This window comes from Phodopus roborovskii, unplaced genomic scaffold (genome assembly GCF_943737965.1).
Source record: "Phodopus roborovskii unplaced genomic scaffold, PHOROB, whole genome shotgun sequence".
In the NCBI taxonomy this organism is placed as follows: domain Eukaryota; kingdom Metazoa; phylum Chordata; class Mammalia; order Rodentia; family Cricetidae; genus Phodopus; species Phodopus roborovskii.
This window is the reverse complement of record NW_026126418.1, coordinates 31,269,857-31,282,939: the sequence shown is the minus strand read 5'-3', so window position 1 is coordinate 31,282,939 and position 13,083 is coordinate 31,269,857. Positions and strand designations below refer to the sequence as shown.

Here is a 13,083-nt window from a genome sequence, read left to right as displayed (position 1 = left end):
ATTGCATGTGGGAGCCATCAATCAGAACTGTTAAAAAAAAAAAAAAAAAAAAGGAGCAGGGCAAGCTTTCACATGAGAAGGATTGTGCACACAGAGCTTGAGATCCATTGAGTTACCAGGTGTGTGCAGAAAACCCACAAACCCAGAGATCAAGGGAGGGACAAGCACAGCCACATATAAACACAATCTAGTTACAGCCACCACCCACCCACACGAGGGTGCTCTCTCGTGTCTGCAGATGGGGAAAGGTAGACCAGTACTTTCCATGAGAAGATATGCCAGGCAATCTGCAACTTGCAGTTTCTCATAGCTATACTTCAAAAGATGACATGAAACAACTTCAATTATATATTTTATGTAACTTAAGGTATCTAAAATATCATTTTAGCACTAAAGTAATTTTTTTCTTCTTTAAAGCAATATTGTAGGCTAACATACAAAGTAATGGGTTTCATCATGGGGCTCATGCAGGTGGGTGTCACACCTGCTTCTCATTCATTCCCCACATCACTGACCTCCCTCTCACAAAAAAGCTCCCATCTTCGCTTTATATAAGCCTTCAAATGCCATGCATCTTTTGCTTCTAGCACAGTCTGTCTCAATATGGCCTGGCCACATCCACTACAGCCGTAACACTGGATTTTGTAGAAGGAGACACTACCCTTTGGTGACTTCAGCACCAACAAGACACTCAGCCTTGGAATTTGTGGGATTAAATCAAATGGAATTGAATTTTGCTAATGAGAAAACAGTGAGGAAGCCTGTTGGGCCCCCAAGTCACTGCCCATTCCCTCCTTCTGTCCTAGTAGGGAAAACAAAGGGGACAGTGTACACCTTACGGGGAGGCAAAAAGCAGAGTGAGTCCTTCCCTCTAACCTGGGCTTTCTAGGTTATAAAACACCCTGATAGACCCCATTAAACTGAGATCCATAGCCTTCAACTGATTATCTCCTGTTTTTATTATTAACTATCCACACATGTGTGTATCTGTGTGTAATAAGTGCAAGTAACCAAAGAGGACAGAAGTGTTGGATCCTTCTGTAGCTAGGCTTACAGGTGGTTGTGAGCTGATGGATGTGGGTGCTGGGAATTGAACAGTACTTGCTCTTAACTGCTGATCCACCTCTCCAGCCTCTCATTGATTATCTCTCATTGTTTATATAAGTATAGTTTATTGAAAGTTTCTTAAGGCACTGATTTCCCAACTTCAGATATTTACAATGAACTTCATAATTTTGTGACCATTTCACACTACCAACGTTATAGTCATGCATTACACAGCACAGTGACATTGCGGCCAATGACAAGACCACAGAGATGACAATGGTCCTCTCAGATATTGCTTAGTGCAATCTCATTTTGTGTAAGTGTACTCTGGGATGTCAGCACAATGATGGAACCACCCACAATGTATTTCTAAGACTGTCTCCCTCTTTATGAAGTGATGTATAGCTACAATTTGCTTAATGTTTTTGTTACTTTAGCTAACCTAAAGAAATCTGAGTACATATTTGGGTGCCATCCTAATAAAATGCAAATCTCTCTTAGGGTTTCTATTGCTGTGTAGAGACACCATGAACATGGTAACTCTTATAAAGGAAAATATATAGTTGGGGTGGCTTACAGTTTTGGATTTTAGTTGGCTATTGTCATGGCGAAAAGCATGGTGGCAGGCAGGCAGACATGGTGCTGGAGAAGGAGCTGACAGTTCCACATCTTGTTCTGTAGGCAGCAGGAGAGTGTGTACCACACTAGGCCTAACTTAAGCAGGTAAAACCTCAGAGCCAGCCCCTACAGTGACACACATTCTCCAACAAGGCCACACCTCTTAATAGTGCCACTCCCTATGAGCCAAGCATTTAAGCATAAGAATCTGAGGGTACCATTCCTATTCAAACCACCACAATATTTGTGTGTGTGGGGGGTTGGGTTTTTTTGTGACAGGGTCTTAGCTAAGGATGAATTTGTGATTCTCCTGTATCTACTTCCTGGGTTACAGGAGATTACCTTTATGGGCCACCACACACAGCCTTGAATTTTATATGGCATTATGTTTTCTCCTAAGATATATTTTAATTGAGTTATTTAAATAAAAAATTGTGTATCCATAGTTCTCAAACTCATCTTCTACACCACCAACAGGGAGATCTAGACACACAGTCCCAGGGAGAGAAGGGAGGCAGCTGGGGCAGATGCCCTCTTTACAGCAGGAGATTTCTGAGGGCCACACATCCCGACTCACAGTCTCCACCCTCCCACATTGAGCCATGGACACTGCTACCCGCTGCTTATGTTCAGACTGGCATTTGCTCTGGTTGACCCGCACGCCCTCCCACCAGCTGCTAGATATTTTTATATCTATACATCTCATATGACAGAAGCAGCTGTAGAACCTACCAATGCCCTCCTAATATTTCTTTCTGTTAGCCGATTGATTTTCAATTTGAATTCTCATAAGCTCCAAAGAACCGAGAAATTTCAATGATGGAGTTTCATGGCATCAAAGTGGTTTAAAACAAATTAGTTATACATTAATACATGTGTTTCCTTATGCATTAGATAACAAGATCCAGTGGTCAGCCTATATATGTGCTACACTTCAAAGTAGAAATGGGTATAAACAACATATAGAAATGTCTGCAATGACAATATGCATCAATTAATCAACTGTTGTATAATAAATTACCCCAGAATTGAGCACTTAAACCAAGACCATTACATTATATCACAGCACCCATGGGACAGGTATGTCACACAGCCTAACTGGCAGCCACAGTGTCAGCCTCAGCTGTAATCTCATCTAAATGCTTGACTGAGGAAGAAACTGCACCCTAGCTCACATACCTCAGAGTTAAGTCACCTCTGCCTACCCCAACCCAAACCCTCTGTCTCCCCCAGCTGGCAGACAGCACCTTGGCTGGGTGGCATTTCGTTCTCTCTATAGGGCAGTTCACGACACTGTGGCTGGCTTTCTTCAGAGTGAGCAAGAGCCCCAAGATGAAAGCAGAAGTCTCTTTGTAGCTTGGTCTCAGAAGAGCATCCCATCCTCTCTGCTGTACTTCCTTTTCTAAAGTGAAACATTAAATCCATTCCGCACAAGCAAGACAGCTACACATATCACAAGACTGTGGAGCCGAATGAGGAGTTTTATATAAGGGTGTGAATTTCAAGGGGTTTGGATCACTGGGCATTCTTATAAGCACTCTGCTACCTGGTGACATAAAACATCTACAGTTTTCTGTAGGAGGTGATGTCACAGGGGCCCCTACTTCTACCACAGTTTGCTGGCTACATTCACAATCAAAGGAAACACAAAATTTCTCCTAGGGACTAGTAGAGATAAGGAAGTACTACTTTCTTTTTAATTCATTTTATGTTTTCATTTTATGTGTATGAGTGTTGTGCCTGCATGCATGTCTGTGTGCCATATGTGTTCCTGGTGCACATGGTGCTTATGTCATTGGATCCCCTGAAATTGGAGTTACAGACAGTTGTGAGTCACCATATGGGGCCTGGGAATCAAACCCAGGTCCTCTGCAGGTAGTTAAGTGCCTACCCTTACCCACTGGGCCATTTCCCCAGTCTGAGAAGCCCGATTTCTGTATCCAGCTTATAATGTCAGACAGAAAACCCTGCATATGAGGTAATCACTGTATCTAACACCATCTAAAAGCAAGCTGGGTGCTCTGGGGATGGGCACAAAGATTCCTCACACATCCCTGAAATCCATCACGTGGGTTTACTAGTAAGTGTTTGTGAGAGATCTTTTTAAAGCGTGGTTTGTTGTCCGCTTGGAAATATATCCAACTTGTAAACTTCCCTTGTAGCCAAAAAAGGCAAATGTCTGCCCCCTGTAAGTGAGATGACTGGAGTTGTTTGTAGTGAACCTTTACCTACTCCGGCAGGTGGTCACCCGTGAGCTATATGAACAAACAAATCCTGCTTTCTTTCTCATGAAAAGCAGAAAACAAGTAGAGATGGAGATACTTTCCTGGAGAATTCCAATCTTAAAAACTAGGGCCACTAAAAACAGGAACCTAAATTATGTGTGAGGATGTGGGGGAGGGGCGGTGCTTCACCTCTGTTATCTTCATAGTCTTGACAGTTGTAGCCACCCTCCTCGTGAGCGTGGACTAGCCTGGGCTGCTATTGAGAAGGCAGTGCATAGAACCAGTCAACTAGAGATACAATTGCAGATTTTGCCATCCTGGACCCAATGGGAATCCTTGTCATTTGCTCACATAAATACTTTGTGTTCATTTTCTCAGGGTAGGACAGAGGCTACATACAACACATTTCATAACTGGACTGTGTCTAGTGTTGGAACTTGGTCCTGCAGCGGTGCCTGGCACTGGTTTTTCAGCTGCAGCATTACAGAAGTCACTGGGACTCTGTGTGGTTCGCTCAGGCAACAGAAGGTGTGGACAACTCACTAGCTGGTTGTTTAATGATGTCTCCTTGGGAGGCTGCATGGAGGGGATGGAGTCCAGTTCTCCTCCCAGGGTCCTGCTCTGAGGCCAGAGCCTCAGGGTCCTGGCTACTTCCAAGGCTTTCAAAGCCTCTCACTCAGCTCTCTCTGGGGTATTTGCCTGGCAGTACCCACCATTTCCAGACATACTTGTGCACAGACGGGACACACTGCAGCTGGCTAAGATGAACTAAAGCTTTTGTGGAAGAGAGGTCAGGTGTTGCATGGATCTGACTGAGCAGCACACAGGTAACACTGCACCCAGGTGCCCATCGATGTCTGGGCAGAGGACAAGGAAAACATTATTCATGGATCCTCCCAACCAAGAGCAACTACCGGACATGGGTCGATTCCACATTGTTTTAGGCTTATCATGAAGATCCTTCTGCAACATATATACTAGGCCCACAAGTAAAGTTACAAAATGCTTTTTAAACTACTGAAACGCTCCCATGTGTTTTACTTTATGCTTGTGGGAAGCGGATGGGAGGGGGCCCTGAACATATACAGACTCTTGGAATGCAATCGAGTTACTTCTTCCCTGAGACAATTTTCACCTAGTAAACGAGCCTCACCTGCCTCTTATGCAGGCTGAAGGTGTAAAGAGAATTTACAGACAAACTTGACAAATGGTCTTCTGGTAATTTGAGAGCAACAGTAAGAATTTAGAACTTGAGTTATCTCAGTGAAGACATGCCAAACATCACTGCAGTGTGCTAAGGGCTAGCTAGTTTTAAATAGTTGGATTTTGTCCATACACGCTGGTTTTGTTTGTTTGTTGAGACAAGGTCTGGCGGTGTGGATAGGCTTGCTGCAAACTCACAATCTTGCTGGCATCACCTCCCAAGTACTAGTTGGTGTACACAACCTCCCTGGGCTTCATGTCACACAAGCTGGTTAAAAAGCAAAGACGAAACAGTGACTGTAGATGTCAAAATGTAAGTTAATAGTTTGCATGGACTCAGTACCCACGAGTCCCAGATCTTGCCTGATGATGTAATATACCTTTTTCCACAGAAAAACAACTTAAGATCACTTCCTTAAAGTTTGTGGAAAGGCGCAATGTCTGTGACAAATGCCACCCCAGTTACCTTTAATATAACATTTATATAAATGTAAGTGTCGTGGCCATCTGACATTTCTTTCTATTGTTTCCTATGCATGGAACCTCCAGCACTTTCCTCCCTCACTCTGCCTTGAGTTGCACTGGTTCCTGGCGATTCCCTGCACATGCCAGGCATGCTCCTGCCTCTCTGCCCTATGCTTTCTCCCATGTACCTACACAGCAACTTCTCTCACTCCTTCTTAGTCTGTACCATCTTCTTACCACCATCACCCTCATCAACCCGCTTGGATTCACAAACCTACCACTGTGCCTGGCCTGGCCCTGTTTACCTCTCAACACTTATGACTCTCTAACCTTCTAAGCGCGCATATCATGAAAACGGCGTATGATGATACAAGCCTGTGATCCCCATACAAGGAAAGCCAAGGCTGGAGGATGGTGAGTTCAAGACTAGGTCAAAAATCATGTAGCATTTCTTAGGTATATTGCTTATGGCTCACAGCCTTCAACGAGAAGAGAAGGTCTACATGAAAGGTGATCAACAAATGTTTCTGAATTAAGAGGAAATGTCAAAAAAAAAAAAAAAAAAAAAAAGGAAGGAAGGAAGGGGGAATGGGGAAGGAAAGAAGAAATGTGCAGAAAGCAAACATAACTATGTAATAAAGCCCAGATCTAAAGGGACAGGTGAGTTCTAATGGCAGAGCCTGCGTGTGCCCTGTTTCTTCTCATAATACATGTAGAGGATGTAGCCCAGTGACAAGCCCCGGCTTGGTCAAATGTCCAGAACTCACGTTTGAAAGCCTGGTCTGGCAGTTTGTGCCTGTTGTCCCAGTGTTCCAGAGGCTGTGATGGGGGATCCTTGGGGCTTGCTGGCCAGCCAGTCTACCCGAATCACTGCTGGAGAACAAGTGGGGAAACTCAGCGCTGACTGTGCGCGCGCACACACACACACACACACTGCTTGTAGTATTTTATTTATTTTATGTGTATAGTTTGTTCTTTGGTTTTGTTTTGCTTTTTGCCTGCCTGCATGCATGCAGACCGTGTGTGTGCCTGTTGCCCATGAAGGTTAACAGAAGCTCCCCTGGGACTGGAGTTACAGCCAGTTGTGAGCTGGGTGGGTGCTGCTATCCAATCTGGGTCCTACCCACTGGGCCAGCTCTCCAGCTGGCTTGTGATGTTCCAGAGAGGAAAGACAGAGAAGGGGGATTGACACTGAGAAAGCTGTGTTTGCCCAGGAAAGACCCCAGGAGTGGCTGTGCTGCTAAGATGTACACCTCTACAGCTCCTGAGCAAGGCAGGCCCAGGAGCTAGGGCTCTCTCCCCCCCAGGAGGGTCATAAAACATCAAATCTTCCCCACCCTTTCATCTCGGAAGAGGCCATAAAGGGATTCCCTGACTTACCACTGCCTTACAGTGGTCAGAAGACCCTCCTCATTCCAGAGGAGTTCCTTGCTCCACACCCTGGAGGGAGGAATGCTGCTTAGAGAGGCCAAGAAAGCTAACAGACAGGTTCCCCTGTCAGTCTATAGCATTAGCTATGCAACGAAGCTTCTCCTTAGCCAACAGGATAGGGCTGGAGAGTTTCCCGAGAGCTTGAGGGCAGAGACTTCTGCAGAGGGCACACCAACCCCTTCTCTCACATTTCCACCTGTGCATGTCCTTATTAGTGTCCTTGGTGACACACTATATAATCAATAGGTCCACACAACTGCCTCCCACTGTTCTACAAGCTTCTCTAGCAAATTCATCAAACCTAAGGAGGGGTTGTGACAGCAGCAATTTGTAGCCAGTTAGAATCATGGGAAGGGGTGCTTGTAACTCACATCTGAAGTAGAGCGGTGGGGAGGAGGGGAGCACTCTTGGGAACTGAGCTGTCTGCTGTCTGCTAGGTGGGCCGTGCCAGATCTGAGCTGGGTTAGAGGACACCGGCTGGTGTCTGCTACAGAGGTGCTTGCTCCTTCACGAGTTGGGAAATATCCTCATGCTTTCTAGGGCTGGAGAAGTGATGTGTGTTGTGAGTGTGTGGAAGGAGAAGCTTGAGTCCAAATGGAAGCTGGTTCAGAGGCAGGTTAATAACTGTAAATTCAGTTATCACTGAAGAGGTCCTAAAGCTTTCCCTTTGACAGCCAGAAGGCATAGACTCAGAATGGCTGACCCTCCTTAAAATGCACAAGGAGCTGAACATGTGAGAATGTACAAATGGTATAGTCCACTGACCACGTACTGCTCAGATTACGGCCCCTCCCCCAGACAATGGAGTTTGCTTCAGACCTCTGAAGGTGGAGGAAGCAGCAGCCTGACAATGAGCCCTGATACTCATCTATACTTTCCAGTTTCTGATTCACACCTGTGTCTACAAGATTCAACCCATTTTCCTGTCCTATCCTGGGCCCATTGCTAACCCCCTGCTTTACTCCCTGAGGATCAACTCATTGCACACAGGCTTTATGTAGGTAAAATGGGATAGGTTTCTGTTGGCAAAATTACGATTGCATTGCTGTCTCTCAGGAGAATTTAGAAGTAAGTATCAGTAAGCAAAGGTTGCTTTGGCAAACCCTTAACCTCCAAATCTCCTCCCCATTAGGCATGAGGTAGGACTGTAGTTACCAAATAGGCACCTGTATCCAGACCCCAAATTCTTGGGGCACCTCAACATTATTCTTTTGTGTGGTGACCAGTGCTGAGATTAGGGGCCTTGTCCTAGGCCTATCATGAATGAGCTGTTATAACCTCTAACAAGTCACTGGCCTTTCTGGATTTTTGTCTCCAAATTTAAAAATGAGAGGAGGGAGCCTCCTAAAATCTCCTTTTTTCTAAAACAAACAAAAAACAAAACAACAAAATCTACTAAGATCCTATTTTCTATTCACCTCCTTAAATGTTGACAACAGCATCTGTAAGACCCTTTCCTAAACTCCAAAGCCAGATGTTACTGGCACCAAGGAAGGAAAAACAGTTTTTCAATAACCCGACTTTTGTGTCTTTTAATGAAAATTACCTTTGGCTTTTTCAAGTCTTCTCTTACTGCTATTTCCTTATAAATGCTTTAAAGAAAAATAAAATGAGTAAACTATTCTTCCTTCCTGATTCATCGGGCTCTTAATTAATTTTCCTAAACTGCTTCCCTTGTGCTCAGCCTCTCCACGGTTTCATTCCGGTAGCTACGCTTACCAGTGTCGCCGTGTTCCCTTTTTATGAGAAGCTTGTTAAATGCTCACAAGGAAACAGACCATTTACACATAAAAATTCGGTCTTGAGCCTTCAGAAGGTGACAGGCAAGCAGTGGCAGAGGAGAAATTTGGGAGAAGAAAGAAATGGGGAGGACGGGACGTGAAGAAGGCGGAGAGACACGGTGATCTGTGGGAGAGATTTTGGGAGAAATCCTGGTGGCAGTTCATCAAGTATGTTCATTTCAACGAGTGGTGGAATTTGTATGCTTTTCCTGAGAAGTCCCACTGTGGTGAGGGGCTGAGCTGGGGCATCAATTCCCATCCTTTAATAGCTTCTTCTGTGCAGTGTTCTGCATAGAAAATTGGTGAGGTACTGGGCAGCCCCAGTCTTCTGCAGTCAGAATCTCCATACAGGTTTCTAATGCCTTTAAGGAAGACCAATTCTTCCCACTGGGGGGGGGGGGCTAGAGGTCAAAGAAGACACAGAGTACCACCACACAGAGGACAGCATTGTCCACTGGCAGCCTCTCCAAATGAACACACACACACACACTCAGAGGAAACATCTTAGTCAAATAACAATAACTTAGTAACAAGAACTTGTTACAATGACTTGTAACAACTTGGTTCAAATAACTCGAAGAAACTATCTAATAATGCTTCAGTTCTTTTGAGACAGAATCTCACTATGTAGCTCAGGCTGGCCTCAAACTCAGAAATCTACCTGCCTCTGCCTCCCAAGTGAAGGGATTAAAGACATGCACCACCATGTCTAACTCGTCTAATGATTTTTAGCTGAGAAAACAAAATCCCCTAGGAATTTCCTATACACACACACACACACACACACACACACACACACACACACACACACACACCTCCCTTATTATAGTTCTACAACTCCTTTTAAGCCACACTATGATTTCCAGCTGTCCCAGCTTTGACATGAGGCATTCTTCCTACAGCTCAAGCATTGGAAGTCTAGCACCCACTGCAGCGGTGTTCAGATCTAGGATTCCTGAGATGTGATTGGACCATGAGAGCTCTGACTTCATCAGTGGCTTAATTCCCTGATGGACTCAAAAAAGGATGGCATTATTGGAAAGTGCTGGAAAGCAAGGAGTGGGGCCTACTTATAGGCCCCTTATTTTGTGACCTGCAAAGGTATTCTTTATTCTGAGCCCCTTCCTGTCTCTTTCTTTGCTTCCCAGCTATCAAGAGGTTAACATCTTTCCTCTGTTATTCTATTACTCCACTGTGGTCCTGTCATGCCATGAGTACAGGAGCCAGCCAGCCACTGTCTGAAACCTCTGTACCTGTGAGCCAAACAAACCACTCCTCCATTATATAGTTCATACCAGAAATGCTGTTGCAGTGATGAAGTCTTACTATCCCACAATCTGATGCACGGGACTGTGAAATATACATGGAAATACAGGGATGAACGCAAGTGCAGAGGTACCCAAGTCATTCCAGACAACATCAACTCTGAGAGGCATCCAGTTAGCAGCTTCCGAACAGTAATTTTCAATAGTGTGGAGAAATCACAAAGTTGGTAGGTACCTGTGCAAACAGCTGTGGGCACTGACAGATACACAGTGCTTCTCCCATTACACAGGGGAGCCTGGGAAAAGGACACTGTATGTGTCAGGGTCTGGGGGAAAAGGAAGATCGTGGCTCCCACTCCCTTTCTTTCCTAGAGCATCTGCAATGCACCCGCACGGTCCCTCATCAAACGTACTGTTTTTCTCTGCAGCTTTAAGTGGACAACTCATCTCTTCCCACTTTTCACCTTCAAGCTGACTCAGTATTTAACTTGGCAGCAATGCCTAACTAAAAATTACCAGTGCTTTCCCACCCAGCATGACCCACCATCTGCCATCCTGGATCGACCTTCCTTTCAGACCCCTTCCAGCCTGGGGGTCAGGAAGATGTATAAGGAGAACCCTTCCTATGCCTTTTCTGGAGTCTCAGACACAGTGGTCGCAGAAAGCTGGAAAAGAGGCCAAGAAATGCCTAAGGACAGAAGATGGAATGGAAACAGCCTTTGGAACGATGCATACACAAAAAAGACATCGGGCCCATCTGGAAAGCATTAAACAAAATAAAAAGGCCTTTTTTACTATGAACAGCAGATTAACATAATACAAGACTCCCTGAATAGCAAAGCTCTCTGACAAACTTTACAGAGCAAAACAGAACCAAAGAGGTGCTCCTTCGAGGGATGCCCAGCTGTGGCTAAACGACAGGCCTCTTGCTGGTACTCTGGGGGTAGCACCATGTAACAGGCTGCAGCCCCAACACCACTGTCTCCATCCGGTGTTTGTGGCCAAGGCTCCAATGGCAGAGAAGTCCGATCTGCTCTGTCCCGTCCGTCCGCTGAAATCATGCTCTGCCTCTGTCAGCACTAGGGAATGGCTTTCGGAAAACAGTGGGGCTCAGCTCTCAGCTCAGAGAACCCTCCCTCAGCATCAGCTTCCTCTCCACTTTCTTGCACAACATGATAGTAAAAAATGACAAGTATGCTGCAATTCCAGTATATAACCAGCAGTGAGTTTTAACTTTCATCACTGTCCGGGTTATTGTGCACTACTGGAATGTAAACAACACATGAGTCCACTAACCTATCACCCCTTGTTTTTTGGTACAGACGCGTTAGAAGGCCCAAGCTAGACCCAAGAGAAAGAGGAAATAGGAAACTGATCCTAGTCCGCTCTCATTATTGCTATTTGTTTGTTTGTTTGTCTTTAGATAGGTCGGACTGACTTTGAAGACATTATGTTACTGAAGATGACCTTCAAGTCCTGATTCTCCTGCCTCCACATCCCCAGTGCTGAGATTACAGGCCAGTGCATGGCCACACCCAGTTTATATGGTGCTGCAATTAAAATCAAACCCAGGGCGTTGTGCACAGGAGGCAAATGCTCTACCTACCAAGCCCCAGCTCCAGCCCCAGAAAGAGCGAAGCCACCTCCCTGGCTAACGTGGCTGTTCTCCTCCTCCTGACTCAGACTTGAGACATTTTCCCTGCTCGTTACAGGTCTGGAAGCAGCCAGTCACTGTGACAGAATTTCTGTGGACCCTGCTGTTTGTGAATGTGCTCCCTCTGTGGCCATCAGATGGTCCGGGCTGCTTAGGGGCTCCTGAGAACGTCCCACCCAACCCTTCTTTTTGCCACCCACCTTTTTGTCACTGTGCTAGACTCACCCAGTGTTCTTTACCATCTGAAGGCCAAGAGTGAGGACAGAGGGCTCTAGTCACCACCAGCCTCGCCTCTCTGAACCGGCTCAGCTTTAGTCCAGGTCGTGGGGCTTCTCACACTGAGGACTTCCCCATCTTCACTCAAGCTGCCCTACCCCCTCTCCTCTACCCACAGCTAGTGTTAGTGAGGAAAGGGAGGGGAGGAAGGAGGGGAGAGAGAGAGAGAGAAACGTATAGGCCGGAAAAGTTATTCTGTCATGAAACACAAGTTAAAAGACAGGTTTTATGAGATCAAAGTCCATAAAACAAGAAGCTTTTACACTTAGTCTCGAAATACATTTTTACCCACAGTATTTCTGTTTTCTCTAACATCCCACACATCTGCAAACACAAGTTGACCAGTCCTGTTTCAGATTTTGTGCTAATAAGCAAAAAAAACGAGAAGAGCCTTAGCTGCATTCCATGAAATAACTTATTCACGGACATCTGAAGTTTGTTCTTTCTAAAGGCATAGAAGTTCTAAACAAGGAAGCCAACGATTCTGAGAATTTCATTCTCACTGCGGTGGCTCAACGTTTGTTCCTCTGACAACATGCGGTTGCTTACCAGCTTTGAGCAGAGTCTTCCATTCAAAGCCAGGGCGGTTCCTTTCCACTAGAGACACACGTACAGTCGGTTCAAGGGAAGGGAGTCAATCGGGTGGGTGTTTTAGAGCCACTGGGGGGGGGAGTGGTTAGAAAGAAAAAGGCACTAACCTGCGTTGCTTTAATCCGCTGAGGAAAACTGCTGAGTGCTGTAGTCCTCAGCTATCTTCTGGCCAGCTTCCTGTAAGGCTGCATGTGACATTGTACTTCCCCAAGACACCTTCTTCTGCTCGCCTCTCTAACTGCTCAGAGGCATGTGACACAATCCTCCAGCTGCTTTCTCACACAGGCTGGCCTGCGCCTATGGAAATGGCCATTTCCTGGTGGTGTGGTTCCCTGGCTTCTTTTGGGTGTTTACAGGTAAAGAGGAGATAAGGCTGGGGGTAGGTAGCCTGCACGCTACGTGACAGGGAAGCAGGGAAAGGGAGAGTCTACTGCCCCAGGCCCTCCGATCTAGAGTTGGGGTTCCTCAACTGAAAAAGAACAGACCGATATGAAAGCCTGGATCTGGACACTCTCCTGATAATGATG

General features: G+C 45.6%; 1 protein-coding gene across 2 annotated transcripts in view; it reads right to left on the bottom strand.

Moving 5' to 3' along the window:
* Wipf1 (WAS/WASL interacting protein family member 1) overlaps nt 1-13,083 on the bottom strand; it is a 99,376-nt gene that overhangs the window by 45,101 nt on the left and 41,192 nt on the right. Inside the window, exon 1 of one of the 2 annotated variants that reach the window (XM_051184462.1) lies at nt 11,915-12,068. The exons of the other annotated variant lie outside the window; for it this stretch is intronic. The gene's annotated coding sequence lies outside the window, so the exon portion shown is untranslated. Of the gene's footprint in view, nt 1-11,914; nt 12,069-13,083 lie in introns of those variants that run through there. 2 annotated transcript variants of the gene reach the window in all.